The sequence below is a fragment of the Eurosta solidaginis genome, chromosome 4 (assembly GCF_040869045.1).
Source record: "Eurosta solidaginis isolate ZX-2024a chromosome 4, ASM4086904v1, whole genome shotgun sequence".
Lineage (NCBI taxonomy): Eukaryota > Metazoa > Arthropoda > Insecta > Diptera > Tephritidae > Eurosta > Eurosta solidaginis.
In genome coordinates, this window is record NC_090322.1 from 191,460,970 (window position 1) to 191,482,688 (window position 21,719).

At 36.8% G+C, this 21,719-nt stretch overlaps 1 protein-coding gene and 2 non-coding genes across 18 annotated transcripts in view; 2 read left to right on the forward strand and 1 right to left on the reverse strand.

Annotated features, from left to right (window-relative positions):
• dnc (phosphodiesterase dunce) overlaps positions 1–21,719 on the forward strand; it is a 731,124-nt gene that overhangs the window by 602,026 nt on the left and 107,379 nt on the right. The window lies entirely within an intron of this gene.
• Positions 6,625–6,697, reverse strand: TRNAA-AGC (transfer RNA alanine (anticodon AGC)). Its single transcript has one exon. It is a non-coding gene; the product is annotated as a tRNA-Ala (tRNA).
• Positions 7,097–7,168, forward strand: TRNAP-UGG (transfer RNA proline (anticodon UGG)). The gene has a single exon. It is a non-coding gene; the product is annotated as a tRNA-Pro (tRNA).

Genomic DNA, 21,719 nt, shown 5'->3' on the forward strand with positions numbered 1-21,719 from the left:
TTTTAAATGGGAAATCTTGCAATCGACTTTTAACTAACTTCCTGGATATCTAGAGACTTGAAACCTGAAATATAGTTTAAAACTCGGTGAAAGTGCAATGTTTGATCAAAAAATTTGAGCTACGTAACGCACAAGTCGAACTATTTAGAAGATTAGGCCATACCTTAATGGCTAGCCTCCTGAGTGTTGCAGGCGTTGTAGAATTCCACCTCGTTGAAGGCCCAACTCAATGCACGTCCTTGCATACTTTGAGGCGTACACGACTTTCACCACGATTCTTTTAGACTTTCAGGCGTATACGAATTTCACCACGATTTTCAGCTGTGCAAATTAAGTAGCTGACAAACGAGGTGGAGTTCTCTTGTTATGATGCGAGGTGAAATTCTGTTGTTTTCGCCAGTGTAGTCTGCGAAAATTCCACGAATTCTATTAAATCTTGCTATTTCGAACAAATAAATAAAGATAAGAATTTTCACTAAGGAATTACTTAAATTACTAATCAAAGTTGCAATTGCCTTTTTGTATGCAGTACTAAAAAATTGAAAATAAAAAGATAATAAAAAAATTTTAAGGACTACCTTTATATAAATGGACCAAAAAATAGAAGGCAATTTTTCTTTTAATACAGACATAATCTTGTTGAATTTTGACTAAAAAACTTTGACAATAGCTCCTGTAAAAGAATTTTGGGATTTAAAATTATAAAGGCAGAGCGCGTGTTTAAATTTTAAATAACCAACTAGTTAATCCCAAGTACATGGTCTGCCTTAAATTGAAAGATTGCGCTCCACCTTTATAGTTTCAAATCCCAAAATTCTTACAAAGCTATTGTTAAAGTTTTTTAGTCAAAATTCAACAAGGCTATGTCTGTGTTAAAGGAAAAATTGCCTTCTAATAATATAATAATAATAATATAATTTTCCCACCTGCTGTACGGAACGCGCTCCTTTCTCAATACAAATTGTCTTTGACATTCTGAAAACCCTGCATTTTTTCATTTTAGAGTTGGGAAATGGAGTAGCTTACGACGTAAAACATTAGAGCGGGTCGTTTTCTAGGGCATCGAAAAGGAAACAAAATCGTATTTGCAGGAAATGTTCAACGGACTTCACTTTAAGACACTTTGGTCTAAAATTTATTTCGGTCCCCGATTTTTGAGAGATTACAAATCTCTAATGCTACAATAATATATTTTTTTAAATATGTAACAATTACACTTTTTCCATCTTCCTTGCAAAAGTCGTTCGAAGTCGGTGTAAATCATGTAGATCCCCTCCCAACAATTTGTAGGAAAAATTAAAAGGGATACAACGTAAATTGGAGGAGAAGCTCGGTCTAACATCTCTTCGGGTTTATAGCGCCTTGTATATATTTATTTTATTTTTATATTAAAGAAAATCAGACGAGAATATATTCGATACCAAGCACAAAAACGAAGTCGAAATTAAAAAGCGTAACACTAAGCCACGAACGAAGGGGAAGTTGAAATTAAAAAGCGTAGCATTAAATCTTTTTACCGTCACAGTTACACATACATTTACAGATAATTCGGTTTAGGCTAGGGATATAGTTACGGTTTCGAATATTGTAATGTTTGCTGGAGCTTTCTCGAAGTACGCAGTATACACATATTTAGACAATCCAGGCGAAAAAAGGTTCTTCCTCCTTTCGATATTAATAGAATAGAGGATCTAATATGTAAAGAAAATAAATAAATCAACACCTGGCGTAATTTTCCTCCGTTCCCCTCTTTAATTTTTCCTGTTTCAGGCAGATGAATTTTACCTGAGAAGCTTTTCGTGGCAGAAATACACACGGAGTGTTTTCCGAATCACTACCGAGGGACGACACCACTTAGAAAAACGATTATTTCATAACGAACCTTTTTTTGATGTTGCTTTGCTCAGAACTTGAACCCAGGACATTTTTGGCCCGATATAAAGCTCAAGAGAAAAAATCTTTAGAATTATTTCCCAAGTTACGGAATACAGGTTCCAAATTACCTTACAGTTACCTCATCCATTTCAGGTGGCCATGAAAGAGAAGCTCACGCCGTTCCCCAATCGTCTACAGCTGAGCAGCTTACGGTAGCAAAAATATAGAACATGATATCTTAAATGCAAATGCGATTTTCAGATTTCTTGCAATTTCACATCTGCACCAGACATACAAAAGGTATATAAATTAATCTAAGCTAAGGGAAGGATTATTTTATTGAATATATTTTAGAGGCACATAAGTCTACGGTTGGTCGTCACAATTTTCAATATCTTACTCTTATGCTTGCTTACTTACTTACTCTACTTACTTAATTGGCGCTTAGCCGTCTAAACGGTTATGACCGTCCAACAATGCGCGCCAGTCGCTTCTTCGCTCCGCCAACCGGCGCCAATTGGTCACACCAAGGGAGTTTAAATCGTTTTCCACCTGGTCCTTCCAACGGAGTGGGGGCCGCCCTCTACCTCTGCTTCCATAGGCGGGTTCCGATAGAAACACTTTCTTGGCGGGAGCATCATCTTTTATTCGCATAACATGGCCTAGCCAACGCAGCCGCTGCGTTTTAATTCGCTGGACTATGTGGATGTCTGCGTAGAGCTCGTACACCTCATCATTAAATCTTCTTCGGTACTCGCCATCGCCAAAGCGTAGAGTTCCATAAATCTTTCGAAGAACTTTTCTCTCGAACACTCCCAAAGCCGCTTCATCTGCTGTTGTCAAGGTCCAATGCCTCTGCCCCATATAGCAGGACGGGTACGATAAGATACTTGTAGAGTATGATTTTCGTTTGCCGAGAGAGGACTTTACTTTTCAATTGCCTACCCATTCCAAAGTAGCATTTATTGGCAAGATTGATTCTTCGCTGGATTTCAGTGCTGATGTTGTTGCTAGTGTTGATGCTGGTTCCCAAATAAACGAAGTCTTTTACTATTTCGAAATTATGGCTGCCAACAGTAGCGTGGGTGCCAAGTCGCATATGCACTGACTCTTTGCTCGATGACAACAGGTACTTCGTTTTGTCCTCATTCACCATCAAACCCATCTTTACCGCTTTTTTTTCCAGTTTGGAGTAAGCAGAAATTATGCTTGCTTAGCAATTTATATTCTATCATTTAATATAATATAAAGAATTTACAGCTTAAGCAAAAAAAAAGCTGTCAAAGATTGCCAGTCAATGAGTAAAGCGAATGAACACTTAAATCAAGCAATCATCAAGCGAAAATGGCTTTATTAAGTTACGCAATAAAGTTCAACTCATGCTAAGAGAAATTGCTTCTTCTACATACGTACGCAAAAACGTACTTATATATATATATATCAAAAGAGTACTTAAAAAAGTGTGGAGTAGCGCAAAATGTTAATAAAATTACTCTTCAATGCGCTTATGACGCAAAGATCTCTGAGCTTGAAATTCGATACGACTTTTTGAGCTTCAAAATGTGCACTTTTATTCGAGTTTAAACGAAGGATATAAAAATGAGTTAATCCATTTATTAAGCGACTTATTTATTTGGTTCGTTCAGATATTTGTTTATGTGAACGTGAACTTGAATCTTGTTCAATTTGAAACGGAAAATTATTTGGTATCTATATTGTAGAGCACCTGTGAGAGGAGCTTAGTAAGTGCGATTCAACATCGCCTAAAAAACTTAATAACTATTCAATATAAAAAATTTGCAAAATGGCTGCAAAACTCCCGTTTACTAACTTTGCCAAAACAAAAAAACAGTTTTGGAGGCAACGCCAGGTCAAGTAATATTTATTGAAAAAATTGGTTGGTATTGGCATACGAATATTTCTCAAAACTTTTTTTAAATTTCAAGATTCACCTTTCAAAATTTGTTTGAGTGGTAACATGGGAACGGAAAATCCATGCATTAAAACATTTTATAAGTGTAAAATTTTATTTGAATATGGTTAGTAATTTCAAAGACTGTAGCGAATATAGAAATATGACATCAGGTGGCATCGTTATTAAAGACTATTTAAAAACAAAAAGTAAGTCAAATGCTCGATTGATACCCATTTTGGCATGAGTAATTTAATTTTGCAAAATTTTCAAATCTAGGGCAAAGGATGCCGAAAAGAAAGCCGATTAAAGTGGGTACACTTAAGAGCCAAATACAGTCGACTTTTGCCACCTCAATGGTCACGCGGTAGCTTTAATGGTTGTCACGAATCTCAAAATTTCAAGTCTTTGAAGGAGAAGGGATAGACCAAGCAATAAGTATGCCGAAATCATTAGGATGACGATCTATCCGTCTGTCTGTTTGAAGGGACTAGCTAAGTATATCTACCATATAACCGATTTTTCAAATATGAGCGTTTTCGCCATTTTTCCCTCATTTCAACAGCTAGAAGTTTCCAATTTCACCAAATGCTTAGGTATGTATGTGTCATATATTGTGTTCTGAAAAAATTAATAGGCCGTATATGTATATATTATCCAATGCAATCGATGGTTCAAAGCCTCTTATCGTCATTTCCTCCCCATTTTGGAGCTATAAGCTTAAAATGTCACCAGCTGCTACCTATATAACAAACATAAGCAGAACAGAACAGTATGTCCGGTACAACTGATTGTTCAGATTTTATAAACTTTTCAAATTTCATCAGATGATTGCACAGCTCCATTCATGAAAGGTATAAGGTCTTCGGCACAGCAACACCAGTCCCATCCTTCCTAGTTTTCTTTTTTCAGCGTTATTTTAAGTTATATTTCTTCATAAGTCATTTAATCAATTCAGAAATATTATAGTTATTATTTGGTCAATAAAGGACCTTTGTTTTGATCTCTTTGAAGGATAACCTGCTTTTCGTAAAGTGGACCAGAGACTAAGTTATCCTCTCGTGGTCGCAGAAATCGCGCGCGACACAGGTCAATGATAGCAATTTCAATGCACTCCTGACTATCAGCTTTCAGCTGATGTACTAAGCAAATGTTGGTGTTGTCACATCCGAGTTCAAAAACCTGTAAATGGTATTCTCCAAATATTAGTATAGCGGCAAAAAATAAGAAACTTCTTTGGCATATATTGACTACGTGAAAAAAGCAAAAGATCTTTAAGCCCTTTAAGATATAGCGAGGGTTAGGGAGATACAAAGAAAAGGTATTAGAGGGAGATGTTGGGGATTAAGTAGTAGGAAAAAGGAGAAACAACGTTACAGGGAAAGAGCGAGAGTGATAGAAGTAGATATAAGAATAGAATGAGGCAAATGCGCCAAAAAGAAAATGGGTCAAAAAAGGTGAAGAAGGTAGTGGCTGAAAGAGGACAGGGGAAAATGTTGAAGAGAAATAAGAGAGGCCTTACCGTAGGAAATTTTGAAATTATTGAAGTCTATGAGAGTAGTCCAAGTTGTGGTCAGGACAACGTCTGTCGGGTCTGCTATTGCTTTAATAATAATAATAAGTTGGAACGATATACATCCGAGCTTATCTACCAGTTTGTTTTTCTTTTTATTTCTATTAACAGGAAAAGGTTCCGAGGAAATAAAACACACGACCGTTTAGTTTAAGCACGTTTAATGTAATAAATGAAGGATAAAATCTTATTTACATACATATTAAGTGAATATTAGGTGGCCTGATATAGCGGCACAAATGAGAGAAGATTGGGAAAAGAACTGTTATATAGTTGAGTTGCTAATATAGGGTTTTTAATAGGTATGCTCTAACAATTTCAATATAGCGAAAAAACATGTTTAATGCCTAGTCCGAACGGAATCTGCAAAGCTGAAACATTTTTAAAGAGAAACTTTTTATGGCAGAAATACTCTCGAAGAGCTTGCCAAACCGAACGGCGACACCGTTTATAGTTTTTTTTATTTTTTTTAACCCTTCGATAATACTTTCTTCATCACTTTAATCTTGGATCTTTTTTACATCGAAACATATCGCGCTGGTTTCACTGTTTTCTTACGTACTCGGCAAGAAAACGTATTCACTTTTCCATTAGCCGCTACAAATTTTCGAAGCACAGCACCCACAAAAATCAGAATTTCGCGCATCAAAAGCTTGGTAGCATGGGGCTTTCGTCCGCATTCGGTTGCAATCTTAAGATAAACTTTTTCACATTTTTAATTTTACCTCTTGGCCTATAAAGAAGTTTTAGATAGCATATGTCCTGCTACTGAGCAATCTGGCAACGAAATTCTAGTTTTATATTATATTTACGGGCCCCTCAGAGCTAGTTGTCCCGTTACATTGAGTGCGGACTCTCAATTGTTTCGTTTAGTATCAAAAGAGCACATGAAAACCTTTGGACTAAAATGTCCTTTTGGCTGCAATATATCAGCACTTATTTTGTTGTCGAATCGTCACATTCGTATCCACGTTTTCCCTATACTATTTCATAGGTTATAAATTTTTCCGTTTGCTTTAAAATTGGCCCATTTCATGGTCGTTTTCTGTATCTATTCAACAATATGGAAATGTGAGCACGTGCCCTTACAATAACAAACGGCTCAACTCTATAAATAAAATGCAACCTATTCTGAAAAAATTATCCCTTCTTTTACATTTTCCATGCAAGCTCTTGAACTATGGAAAAATATAACAAGTACAAATTCTGCAAAAAAAATTAAAAAAATTTAAAAATATATAATACTAAATTAAAAAATTCATCTTGGAGATGCGGGGCATCGATCCCCGTACCTCTCACATGCTAAGCGAGCGCTCTACCATCTGAGCTACATCCCCACATAAAAGTTTCGATGTTTTCACAGTTGAACAAACTCAAACATTAAGCAAAGTTACAAAGGCCGAGTGACAAAAGAAATACACAAGAAAAATTAACGAAAATAGCAACAGCACTGCAAGAATGAGTGTCTACAATAACAACAATAAGTGTGTAAGCGACATAACAACCAAATAATAAAAATGTGTGCAAAACTATGTCAATGAAATCAAATAATAAAAAATCGAACTGGTCTCATAAAACAGCATTTTGTATGCCAGACATTGTTTGCTCGGTTTGCGCAAATGGTTTTTATAGCAACAAAAAAATCTTTTGGAATGTAGCTATATAAATTAATTTTGTTCAACTCATAAGAAATTGTGTAGCAGTGTGTACGATAGCTAACTGTTATTATATTAGGCGGCTCAATGGTCTAGGGGTATGATTCTCGCTTTGGGTGCGAGAGGTCCCGGGTTCAAATCCCGGTTGAGCCCAATTTTTTTTTTTATTTTTTTTTTTTTATAATGGGAAATAAGTGTAGTTCAAGAGTAAGCCTCAAAAATATGAAATTGTATAATAATCATCATCAAATGCATGTCAACATTTTCGGTTTCGAGATAGCTGAAGCCAATCAAAGGCAATACTGAGATCAAGTGTTTCTCCGCAAGTCCCTCCTAGCTTAGGAATACTTTGAGAGCTACCCAGAAGCATTTTTAAAATTATGCTTATGTTGTTGTTGTTGTTGTAGCGATAAGGTTGCTCCCCGAAGGCTTTGGGGAGTATTATCGATGTGATGGTCCTTTGCCGGATACAGATCCGGTACACTCCCGTAGCGCAGCACTTGGGGTCGCCAGAGCCTCGTCTGTTAGTGAAACAGGATTCGCCGCGGATAGGTGAGGTTGACAATTGGGTTTTGAGAAGCTGTATATTGCGCTGACAACCTGAAGAGTTGCGCTACACAGCCCCTTGAATCTGGTATTTTAGTCGCCTCTTACGACAGGCATACCTACCGCGGGTATATTCTGACTCCCTAACCCGCTGGGGGACTAGGTTTGCTCATCTCTGCGTACAGCTCATACAGCTAAAAGGCTGTTGGCTTCGGGTAAAAGACCATCACATACGCACATGATTCAAATCCATAGATCAGGGTAGGCATGAAAAAATAACTTATAGAACGTGATTTTTGTCCGTCTGTGCACTGATGTCATGGCGTGATGTACTGCCTATTATGAAGTAAACTTCCTGCAACTCAGCATGTAGCCGATCCAACTTATTCTCTCCGTCCGTTTTGAGACAGTGTGAGATGTCTCGGCAATATCTAGTAAAACACATTCGATGTACTGCATGTATTCGAAGACTCTCAATACAATGCAATATCTAACAACTAGCCTTTGAAGAAAATTTGTTGTGCTTATGCAGCTATATAACCACATATATAAGAGCCTCAAGTGTTTTTATTACGGAAGATGCTAGGCTCAAAGGCTTGTATTTATTGGGTTGTATATGATATATTCCGCCTTTTGTACGAAGATGACGCTGGCCGCCTCCCATTATATAATTGTTTGCTATACATTTGTTGCAAGGCAGTGATTATTAAATCACATTCACATTAATTAACATTCCATTTTGGTATCTGTTACCAATCCTGGAAGTAATCACTAACCGTGGAAGTACACGAGTGTGAGTGTGGTCTTCCGACTTTTTCGCATCATCTTAATATGGAAAATATATGTTGATGAACACCGTAATATTCACTACTACATATCCACTCCACATTAGTTACGTTCCATTGAGACTTGAGCGAGATACGGATAGAAATTTAACATGCAAATGCAACAACAACGTTGTGATCCTGATATTTATCTGGTTCAATTTCTGATCCGTATAGCAGTTCTGTTCGTTTCGCTTTCTGTAGTAGATTTTTTGACAGCTAAACACTTTTGAGTTGGTAGCACTCATGGCTCAACTATATGGTTGGTACATCTCTACAGCAACAACATACATTTGTTCACATTGCCAAAATCAGAGTGTTGCTGCTAGACGAATGGAATGGAATGAAAACATAAAACTTAGCAGCATTTGTATGTAGTAAGAAATGTTGTAAATTCATTGGTTTCATTTTAAGTTTGCCATCTCCTTCCGACAATCCCTACTACAGTGAAATGAAAAAAAAATAAAATCAGCTGGTGAGATGAGGCAACCATATAGTTGAGCCATTGTAGCACTGAACTAAATATGTGTACATTTGTGTATACATAAAAGAATTCGCCATATTTAAAAGCAAAAACACTGAAAGAGTAAAGAACTTGAAGATGATGTAAGGAAAATAAATATTTTGCTTACGTGCGAAACTATTTAAATGTTAATAATTCTATCAGTGTCTTAAAATTTTGTGTACGTTTCTTCTTATTTTCAACAAAACAGATGTTTTATATTAGTGCTGTCAGTTCTCATAAAGTTGATCCAGATCGTTCCAATGAGATATGAGCCAGAGCCAGAGCTCGATAAACCAATGGGACGGCCCTATTATCTTTATTATCCCCGCGCTTCGATTAACGTATTTTGTTACCACTGCGCTCTCCTTTGTCAACTTTTGGGAGTTTCATTATCTTCTACACCTTATGACCGGTAACTCAGTATAGATGTACGTTTCGACCTGATCGATTTCTGTCTAATGGTTTTATACATTTTAGGACGCTTATTAATTAAGTGCTGTGTGACATTATTGCCGTAGTGGCCTCACGATTATCAATATATATGTTGACTTGACTGCAGCTAAAGCGCTAGTCCTCCAGAATTTCCGCCGCTTTCCAAAAGACTATAATTTCCGCCTGAATGTCTTACATTGGCAGACTGTAGGATCTAATTATATCCGGATCGACACACAACGCCTTGCACTCAAGCAACTCTAAGACTAAAAGCTCGTTTGCAGTTGTCAACGCTATATTCCTTAGTATTAGCTCCTATTATGTCGGCAAGCGTGCTGTGCATAATGGCATGCAATGCTGACGTCGGGGTAGCTTTTAAGGCCTTTTCAGTTGTAGCGGCTTCATAAAAGTTTTTATCTTGCTATACGGCTTAAGCGTTCGATGTCTGCTTCGACCCAATCAAACGATTACTCACAAATTTTCATCGTTACCCCTTAGCGTGATTCCTAGGAAACTTCAGCTTCATTAGGGTTGGGCCAGAAAGACATGGGTGTCATGTTTGAAACACAAACATGCAGACCATTCATTGTCTGTGTCGAGGCTGATGCTAGATGTGTAAAAGTCTAACCTACTGCAGTACCCAGAGTGATGTGCGTCTCCTAGGGAACTCTTCTTTCCTCTACTGCGAGTTCCGGGTATTGGACACAGAAACGGGGATGAGCTTAAAGCCAAACGTTTTATCAAGAAAAAGAAAAAACACAGCTTTAAAACTTTTTCTGATTGCCTGTCGTGCCTCTATGTGCCACATGTCGGACGGAGTATGTATTTGATTCTGAGGCAAGTCTCCAAAAAACCCGATAGCGCTACACTATTTTTTTTTAAATTCGTTTTCTTCTTAACACATCCCTAATATACAAGTTGTATGTTCTTGAATTTGCGACGTTTTTAAACACTCTCAACTATCAGTGCTTAAAAGTCTTCTAAGAGTGTTTCGTTTCTGGCAACCAACAAGTTGTGTGAGCGAGTACTTGGAAAGGCGCACTGCTGAATATAATCTTATTGTAAGATTTAGCACCGCAATCCTTTTGTATCAGAATATAATGCAGACGAACTAAAATGTGTTTATGTTAGGCATTAGTATATTTCTACAAAGCTGGATTACGGTGAATTCAATTCAGAACAAATAAGTTTCTTTCTTGTTTTGTTATATCCTTGCAAATTATATCTTTGTAGAATGCGAGTGCTCACACAAATGTATCCTGCATACTTAAATTAAATCACACATACTTTACTTTATTTCTTATTATGCCTGTTTTTTCTTATGTATCCGTCTATGGAACGTGGCTTTTTGGCTCAAAACAGCGACGAATTTGGCGTCAAATGTTAACGACAAAGCCACAAGCCAAAATGACCTCAGCCAAAACGTCAGTTCTAGCATTCGTGCCTTTCGAGACTGCCATGTGCAGTTACAATTTAGTGCACAAACAACGCTTCGTCACTACATACCCTAGGCAACATCTATTTGTATACATTTGTATATATGTCTATGCATATAACGTAATTTTTTATTCTTATATGTTTAGCTTTGTGCTCATCAACCATGTCACAGATATGAATTTTGTAGTATGTGTGTGTGCCTGGCTGGTTTTCACAAAAATCTTTCCAGCGCACAGTGGTCTATATGGACCAGCTAAAAAATTAATAACAATTTCCAAAATAAACTAGGTATAGAAAATTTTGTTCTTATAAAGTACTTAAAAACTCGTCTAAGCACAGAAAAAAGTCGTTGGATGTCTGGCAAATCAAAACTTTCAATAACTTCGTCTTCCTAGCCTCTTATTTATAAAAAAAATACAAGAGGTTTGTAAAGTTTTTCAAACTGAATGAAAATATTAAAAAAATAAAATTTTAAATTATTTATTTTTTTTATATAGTATTTTTCTAAGATTTTTTACGATATATTTTTTAGTATGTATATTGGAACGATTTTCCGTCATCTCTTGTCAAATTTGGTTTTGAGACAAATCGAACAATCTAGGGCGAAAACTAAGAACTAACGCTAACTCAGAGGATCCGTTTAGCAGCCACGGCATATACAAGCTTACCTGAGGATGCCAGCATAGTTATATAGGACAAACAGGACGGCAAATAAGAACGAGGTTCAGAGAACATATTAGAGATTACAACAAAAAAATACGGAATCCAAACATTTTACCCGAGTCTAACTTCGCGAATCACATGGTCGAGAATGAATGTTCCCCAGCAAACATCAATAAAACAGATAGAGTTCTTCACATACAAGCAAAAGACCGACGTCTCAACGTACTCGAAAACATGCAAATCTACAAACAGAAAACATTCGACGGTAGAAAAATAAACGAACAGATAAACACAATTTCTGACACAATATTCGAGCTTTTAAAACTTGTTTAAAAGAAACACCGGTGGCGGCCACCGTGGTGTGATGGTAACGTGCTCCGCCAACCACACCGGATGCCCTGGGTTCAAACCCCGGGCAAAGCAACATCAAAAATTTTAGAAATAAGGGTTTTCAATTAGAAGAAAATTTTTCTAAGCTGGGTCGCCCCTCGGCAGTGTTTGGCAAGCGCTCCGGGTGTATTTCTGCCATGAAAAGCTCTCAGTGAAAACTCATCTGCCTTGCAGATGCCGTTCGGAGTCGGCATAAAACATGTAGGTCCCGTCCGGCCAATTTGTAGTGAAAATCAGGAGGAGCACAACGCAAATTGGAAGAGAAGCACGTCCTTAGATCTCTTCGTAGGTTATCGCGCCTTACATTTATTTTTTTTAAAAGAAACAAAGTAATCACACAGGTACAACACACAAACACACAACAACAAATAAACACAAAACAATTGACACACCAAAACAACAAACCCACAAAGAAGGTCAAGCGGCTAAAATTGCGGATTTTTACCTAACCAATTCAGCCACACAAATCGATTAGTAAACCACCCTCGGTTCTGAATGAACACACAGCACATATAAATAACTAAATATACACAAGCATCAATTTTGACAATACCTGCTCATGTACCTACGAACTATGAATACAGGATAAACGACGACAATAGATCAGAACGAAAATCGACACTACTGATGGCACAACGCCGAAACCGGTTTGTCTCAAAACCAAATTTGACAAGGGATGACGGAAAATCGTTCCAATCAAAGATGACTTGATACGAAACTCTCTCATTTTTTGCGCTCTCACGAGGAATTTATCTCAAATTTGAGCAGGCAACAATCACAGATAAATCCCTCGCGCCAGCTGAAGCGGGTGCCAGAACAAAAAATGTGCCAGCTAAAATGAAAAACGGGCCAAAAATTTCGGTAAACTTTAGTTTGACCTACAACTGTAGAAAAATTATGGGAAAAAGGATAAAAATACTTGTTTTAGTGTAACTATTATTAGTTTGAAGACGGAGGGTAAATATTATTTCCCATTCAAAAGTTATCACTAAAAATAGGTTTGGTAATTATGAAGTCCCGATGCAACCAGTCCATTTTGATGCCAGAACCTGGAACGTCAGTCATGTAGGATAAGCCCTATCCATTAAATGATGTTATCTATTATATCATAGGTCCGATTTACTGAAATTTCAAAAGAATATATGTTTTTCACTGTGAGTTAAATGCGTTACAATATTTGAGTAATTAATTTAATCAAAATGTAAATTTTACTTAGATTTGTTTATATGTGACTCTAACTAGTCGTATTATTGTAAAATAAGTTTAAAGAAATGAATATTTTACTACTATCATTTTATTAAATGATTGAAACTATAATCGCCGAAATGTATGTCGAAAATCCCCATATTCAGATCTATTCATTTTTGTTTGGAATGGCATCATTGACAAATACTATAAAAATGTGCATTTTGACAGCGCTCTCTTGAAACAAAGAGTTGCAAATCCATTCACCTATGGTTCCAATATACAGCATTTATCAACCCTGTCGGAAAATCAACAAAACAAGATAAGTCATATATTTTTTCTTAATCGAACAAAAAAATTTTTTTTTTAAACTTAGTAGAAAAAAGAAAAACAACTACAAAAGCTCATTGTATATATTCTTTACGGGATCTAAGTTAATGGCTTTGAGCTCAAAATTTTTAATCACCCTTATATTAGCTTCACCTGTATGTTTGGACTAGATTTATAACCACCTCAAGCAGACAACTTTAGTTCAAACTTTGAACACTTATCAAAGACCAATGACAATGCAATAATTTGATGGTGGGGTCACATTATTATCATTATTATTATAAGGCCTGGAAGCACTGCGACCTTTATGTAGATCTATTGTGCATGACCTTTCAGCCTAACTTTGTATGTGGAGGCTTTTAATGTATCTAAGTACCTCTTGAGGCTCCCCATAACACATAGGAATCAAGAGTGGAAACTTTACACATGTATCAAGGATCAATTACAGTGCAATACATTATAGCCGGACTAACATAAGGTCAACAGACATAAGGCCAATTGATCTTGTCGCAAATTTAATTATGACCACTTAAAATTTCTATAAGGTCAATTGAAACTTTGGTACACGTATCAATGCAATCATTTGATGGTGGGGTGACATAAAGTCAACGGACATAAGGCCAATTTAGCTTAAGGGCATATTAATTCGTCATAAGGTGAATTGACCATTTAAAGCGGCCTGACTTAGCAAAATTTGGCGTAGTGATCATTTAGGAAATTTGCGTTTGACCCTGTGGCTATTTCGAGGAAAAAGTCATAACCATGTTTTTAATGGATTGAGACCAGCACAAAAACAAGAATTAACAAATTTAAACTAAATTATAGTAAGGAATAACTAAAAAATCACCCTTATGTATCTAACCAAAATAAAAATTAGAAAACTAGGTCGAATAAAAGTCGAATTAACTCAAAATAACTTTACTTTTAATAAAATTTAAGTTATCAACAGTATAATTTAATTCAGAATAAAAAGCGTGGGGTTAATTTTACATAACTCTCTTTACTCATAACTCTCTTTATATAGATAAATGCAAATAGAATAATTGTAACATTTAATATATCAAAAGCCGCCATTGTTCAAATCTAGGTAGCGGTATTGATCAAATCAAAATTCTCTCACATTTCTCAAATTCGAGATTTTCTGTTTTTTCGAAATTCTAAAAAAAACCGAGTTCGAAATTGCCTAAAGAACATAATTAAATAAAATTTGTTTAAATAAAAAAGGGACAAATTAGAACAGACGTGATTACAGGGACTGAGGTACATTAAAGGTAACAAACAGCAATAAGTTTTCGCTTTAACTTCAAGGAGTAAACAACACATGAAAATTCCACGCATATATACTACGACCAAAAAAATTTACTTTGCATTCAGTGCTCCGCTGGCGATGTGAACCACTGATTATATAACTATTCGGGTAACTTTCAATAAAAATCAATTACTAAGAATTTGAAAGAAAATCTAGGGATTCGTGTGCTTTAAAGATAACTAGTATCGCCTGTGGTCGAAATTCTTTCGTCTTGATGGAAGGAACCTCGAGCCAAAATTTGGTGATGATCGAACTATAGCAAACACGTTTTCATAGAGAACACACACACAGAATTTGATTTTTATAGAAGATGTAGATAGGCTGAAGCTAAACAATTTTTTTAACAGCGGCAGATTACTAAACTAAACTCAACAATGCAGTCAAACTTTAGGTGTTAAAATAACTTAAGTTTGTACGGCTGCCATAGTTTTTCCCCGTCCCACATTTTACTGGAAGTTTTAGGACTTAAAGTCACATAGCTCCCTACCAATTTTAATTATCCTACCATTACGACATCCAGATATATGCAGTATAATATATTCCATTTGTATGGGAGGTGCGACGTCCCCTTTTTCCCAATTCCATATTTTCTTGGTGGTGTTAAGGATTGACCTCAAATAACTCCTTACTGAATTTCAATGTTCTGGGATGTATACCTTCAAAGTTATGCAGTACCAAAGTACCCAATTCCATATTTTCTTGGTGGTGTTAAGGATTGACCTCAAATAACTCCTTACTGAATTTCAATGTTCTGGGATGTATACCTTCAAAGTTATGCAGTACCAAAGACTCCATTTGAATGGGAGGTTCCACGCCCCCTTTTTCCCAATTCCGCATTTTCTTGGTGGTTCATATAAGTCCTTACTGAATTTCAATGTTCTGGCAGGTATACCTTCAAAGTTATGCAGTACCAAAGATTCCATTTGAATGGGAGGTTCCACGCCCCCTTTTTCCCAATTCCGCCTTTTCTTGGTTTTGTTAGGGATTGACCTCATATAACTCCTTACTGAATTTCAATGTTCTGGCATGTATACCTTCAAAGTTATGCATTACTAAAGATCCCATTTGTATGGGAGGTGCCACGCCCCCTTTCTCCAAATTCCTCATTTTCTTGGTGGTGTTAGGGATTGACCTCATATAACTCCTCATTGAATTTCAATGTTCTGGCATGTATACCTTCAAAGGTATGCAGTACCAAAGATTCCATTTGTATGGGAGGTGCCACGCCCCTTTTATATATCGAAATTATTTTTAGCCTAAAACCTTCCCGTTGATCGAAGGAACCCACAACCAAAATTTGGTGATGATTGATGTGTGGGAAATATGTTTCCATATCGAACACACACACACAGAGAATTTGATTTATATATATATATATGGCTAAACGATTTGGGATTTCAAAATCAACTAACCATCATCTCTCCTTCCTGTATCTTTCCTAAAAATTTCATGGCAATTTGTCGAGCCGTTCTCGAGTTATGGAGTGACAATCAAAATGTACACTTCTTTTTATATATATAGATGTAGTGAGTTTGAACAAAAGTTGACTCATTATTTCTGATTTCATTTTTTTTAAAACAACTAAAATGAAAAACAACGAATCTGTTAAATATAGACCTATGCTTTTACGTGTAAGTAAAATTTGTCCAAAAAAATAGGCTGATTAAGTTATTACTTCTCTTTAAAGTTTTTTTGTGTGCTAACAATTATTTTAGAAAAATTTTTTATGGATTTTGGTACAGACCAATATAGGTAATTGGCAACAATGGGAAACAATATTTTATTTGAACTGAAAATGAGTGTAGCATTAGTTCTCTCACCGTTTGGCGGGTACGAATATGTATATACATATGTAGAGATGAAACATTTGAGCAACGCGACAATTGAGCATTTAGAGCTTTGTACTCAGGGGGGTTTGTGAACATAATGCGCCCTACAGAAGGCAATTTCTATAGTTGCATAGATTTTCGAATTTACAAAAAACTTCTTCTATTAATTATAAACAAATAGAGTAATATTTGTTAACAAAAATAGGCCTATGCACTGCGGCTGATCAATACGAATCGATTCATATAACTTTTATATGATTTTACGTATGCTAAGTATGCGAAACAGCCTGTCAATTGATTGTATGGAAATTTTGTTAGCGTATTAATATATAGATGATCGGTATTATAACACAGTACAACAAACTTAGAACTTTTTCTTGCAAAAGAGTAGCCAGCGGAGTTTTGAAAAAACACACTTCGTATAAATTCTTCTTGCTTAATAAAGTAAACTAGCCAAGCTGGGGTGGCTTTCCGTAATTCGATATCAATCAAGAACGAGTATAAAATAATCGTTTTCAATTTCCGTATCACAAATTGTCGACGCGTCGTTTCGAACGTTCGATACAAACTGTTCGATACCAAATTAGGTGTCGAATTGCCTTTTTGAAAGTTATAATTCTATGCTTTGGTGATTATTTAGGGAATGATTTTTTCATCAGAGATTAAGAAACAAACGCTATTTATGAAACAGAAAATATTTTGGTAGCTCCAAAAAGCTTTCTAAACACCCTTTGAAATCTGCAAACGAAAGAGATCATACCAAGATACGGGAACTAAAATGGCATCATCGAGCGTTCGATATCGACTTGAAGTATCGAATCAACAAGTGTCGACTATCGAATTACGGAAAGCCACAGAAACTATAAGCTTGTTTAGAAAAATTTATCGATCCAACGTCAACTTTTAGAAAAATTCCATGGTTACTTTGTTGGTTAATTTCTGTTGTACAGTGTAATTAAGAAACAAATATTGTTATTCGGTGCCAAAATTCATAGTGCTTTAAAATGAGAAAGAAAATTGTTTGCAAATACTTTTTAGCAATTCGAAAAGCAATTCCAAGGCCCGTGTCGTGTTATATATTGCGTATCGAAAAGCAATTTCTCTCAAACGATAAATATGAAACTGTCAAAAGATTCGTGAAAATGATAATAAGTTATGGATCTAATCCTATATACATATTCAGAGCTGTTGCGATTTGATTTAAAAAATTAATTTCGATCACGGATCGTATAGCACGATACGGGCCTAGAGTGTTTTGAAAAAAATTATTTTTTTTTCATGTCGATTTTCTCACGCGATTGCAATCCTCCAGATTTTCTGCGGCTTTCTTCGCTATTAAAATTTCCGCCTAAGGCACAGCATTGATGTGGCAGCCTGTAGGATCAACTTATATCTAGATCGACACAGTAAACAGCAGACCTGACCCCTCCGGTAATTTGAAACCATCGGTGTACACGTGTATAGTATTTTCTACCATTTACGGACCCTGGCGACAGCTCTCCGGCTCTATTGTGGCCCAGATGTCTTTCGAAATCAGCCACGTGACCACGTAGTCCATTTGCCCTATGTTGTATGGCGCTACTCCGCTATGAACTTATGACATGCATTCAAGCTGTCGCTGGGCTTAACTTGTAATAAGGTCTGCAGGCGGAATGCTCAGAATGGCATGCAATTCTGCGTTAGGGTATTTTCTTGAACGCCCGTTATGCTTATCACTGGTAATCTGCATTATATTTCATAAGTATTATATTTTTCAGAAAACCTACTTAATCTTTCTTATTATTAATATTTTCTTATTTATAAAATTCTCGTATCACAGTGTTTGTTGTTGAACTCCTTCGGAACGACCCTACCAAATCTCATGAAATTTTGTGAGCATCTGGAGTAAGTCTGAGAATCGGCCAGCAAGCATCAAGCCAAATTTCTTGTTTTAATTTTGTTATGAAACAGCATTCAAAAATACATGCAGCCCTCTGGGACTGGGAATGGGAATAAGGTATGAAGAAGAATAAAAATAATTAGATTTATAACTAATTAGATAGAAGAAATGCGAGCGAAGGAGAAAGATGGTGAGAAAGAGATAGAGTTTGTCGAATATAGAGAGATGGGGATAGATGGAGCGGAAGAGGAGAGGGAGCTAGATAGAAAAGAAAGGAAGGGTGGACAGAGAGGAAAAAGAGACGCAGTGAGATGGGTGTATGAAAGGATAAGAAAAGTGTAAGAGAGGGGAAGGGAGAGTAAGGGGTAAAAACTTCTTAAAAGTTATGCAGCAATACCAAATAAGGTGCAGAACAACGTTTGCCGTGACTGCTAATTACATTACAAAGAACCAACCCAAACTCATTTCAGTGATAGTGAAAATATTTCATAAATTTTACTTAATGCCTTAAAAAGTGAAAATCGACCACTGTGCATTGTCTAACACCTGCTACATAATGATGTTTCAGGCGCCTTATGCTTATATTTTTGCAATTGTATGATTTTAGATAGACACATTTGACAGTTGACACCAATTTTAACCACATTTACCTATTGTTAATAATATTTGTCATACGAGTGAGTGCCAAGATGCTTTTACTTTTAACAATTGAGAGTTAGATATAAATTGTGCAACACATTAGAGCAAATCAGCACAAAGTAGGGAAGTCTTTCAAATTAATAATTTTAACGGGTGACAACCTTGTAATTCTAATGAGCTACACTTAAGGAAAGAGTAGTAACCCTGTGTGGGAACCCCATTTTGAAACTTTTATATTTATATTGAATGTAACTCCCTTTTATTTGAAACTTATATTAGCTTTTTTCATTTAAGTTAGAAAGAAGTACGACTATTTGTCCATTCTTGCCGCTCATGCCTGGCAACCCAATCCAATAAAAATTGAGTTAGCACAAGGTCAAGTGGAAGTACAATAAACTCCCATTGAATAAAAGCACACGACCTGAAGTGGAAGGAGGAAGAAAAGTGGGAAAGTGGACGAGACTCGTTGGTATACGACACACGGGGAAAATGGCTTTAAAGATCCCAATGAACACCGTCGCTTTCACAGTTGCATTCTACATCCAAGGTGCCCAAATATAAGGGCAAGCTGTACCATACTACTTTAATGCTGTTTATTACCGCACTTCCCTGTAGCAGCTTTTAGCTCCTTGATTAGTTTATTGCCCGGAACTTAGATTAAAGTTACCTAATGACTTGAAGAAATTATGGGTCGTAGCTGGCTCTTTTATTACAGTGCCTGCCTCCGCGGTGTGGCGGCAGCGTGCTCCTCCTACCACACCGAGGGCCCTCTGTTCAACTCCCGGGCAAAGTAAAAAAAATTCAATTAGCAAAAAGTTTTTTTAATTGGGGACGCCCCTCGGAAGTAATTTTAAAAACACTCCCAGAGTATTTCTGCTACGAAAAGCTTCTCAGTAAAAACTTATCTCGTCTCGTCCATTTGCAAGGAAAATAAAAGAGAGCACGACGTAAATTGGAAGGGAAACTCCGCCTTAATCCTCGGAGGTAAATCGCGCCAATTATTATTATTTTTTTAATATTAAAAAGAATAATAAACTTACCGGTCATATTCCAGCCCTCGAAAGATTTGCCAAATCGTGCTAAGTCGTAAAGACTCCTGCTTTAAACACACTGCAAAACGATGGAAGTTAAAACGACTCCTAAACCGCTAGAAATTCTGAGTGTATTCGAGACCTCACAAGTTTGTCCTCATTTTCTATCTGCGTTTTTGGAGGGCGATTTTTGACTCTGCTCTTATACTTCAGTTTGCTACGGTTCCCCAGTGTGGTTTTTTCGATGAGCAGAGTATATGTAGATCAATTGCATTCCAATTTGCAATGGGGACCGCAGTGTGGTGGTATAGGCAAGCTCTGGTGTCATCAACGCAGTCAATGGGCTGAACTTTCTGAAGGCTGGTGAGACTGTTATTATTTCGAAGAGTTTTCCAGTACACTACAAATAAATACAAATTATTATTTACCGCGATTTACCGCAGGGGAGTTTCAGGCCGATTTGCTTAGTGTTCCTTTTTAATTTTTCCTACAAATTGTCTGGACGGAATCTACCTTTTTTATTCCGACTCTGAACAGCAACTACAGCGTATATGAATTTTCACTGATACGCTTTTTATGGCAGAATGACACTCGGAGTGTTTGCCAAAGCACAGCCCTTGACCGTGCTTGGAAAAACTTTTTTTTTTCCAATCGAAAAAACTGTTTTCACCACAGTAAAGAGACGAGAAATAGGTCAGCAAAGGGTGCCCCAATGCCCTGCAGTACAGTAGCTAACTGTAGAGCTGACCTAAAGCTCAGAGCTGTGACAAAATCATCAAGTCTATCGCTGGCTGCACAAAGTTTCGCACAAACAGTATCTGTTAAATACCCAGAAACCTGGGAGTCCTAACACACATCTGATTGAAGAGGCCCGCCTCACAGCGACATAAGAAGTCATATCCGAAAGAAATCCGGCACACAAGGATACGAGCTAAAAGAATTTGAACCAAAATAGCATAAAAGGGCCCTCAGAGTCATCCACAAAGACTCTCCAGGGAAGCGCACGCCACTACGGCACTACTCCAATCTAGCTACTCTTACTTATTCAGAATCAATCCCGACATACTCAATGTATTAAGTGATAGTTTGTTGGCAGTTCAAAAGTAGGTGACTCATACTTTCTCGTGAAGAGTTTTAAATATGCTCACTCATCTATGTGTGCCTCTACATATCTACTTTCTAAATATTTATCGCCATTGTTCCGCTAGTAAATATATCAATGGAAAATATTGTATTTATATTAGCTTGCTAGGAGCTTCCTTAAGTGAAATTTTTGCTCTTTGCGCTGCCTTTCACGGGCCGTCAGACAGAAATATCGCCAACTCTCTCTCAGTTCTTCGACGTACCAATTGTCTCGTAATGTTTTCCCCAGAATTCCGGCATCGCAACGCGTACTGCAAATTGTATATCTCTGCAGTGAATTCCAGAACTCCTGAATGTCACTTACTAGTTGATAACCTTCGTAAGATTTGGCAGTGACCGAACTGCTTATCCCACCACGGAAGGGCCATCTTCTGGCTCCCTGAGATCGAATAGGTAATTTGGTACGTTGCCAGGAATTTTTTTTAGGCGTCTTACTCGATCCTTCACATTGTCTAAAGATAAGGCAGAACCCTATCACTGACTATTCGGTCTTATAAAAAAATAAATGTAAGGCGTGATGACCTCCGAAGAGATCTAAGGCCGAGCTTCTCTTCCAATTTGC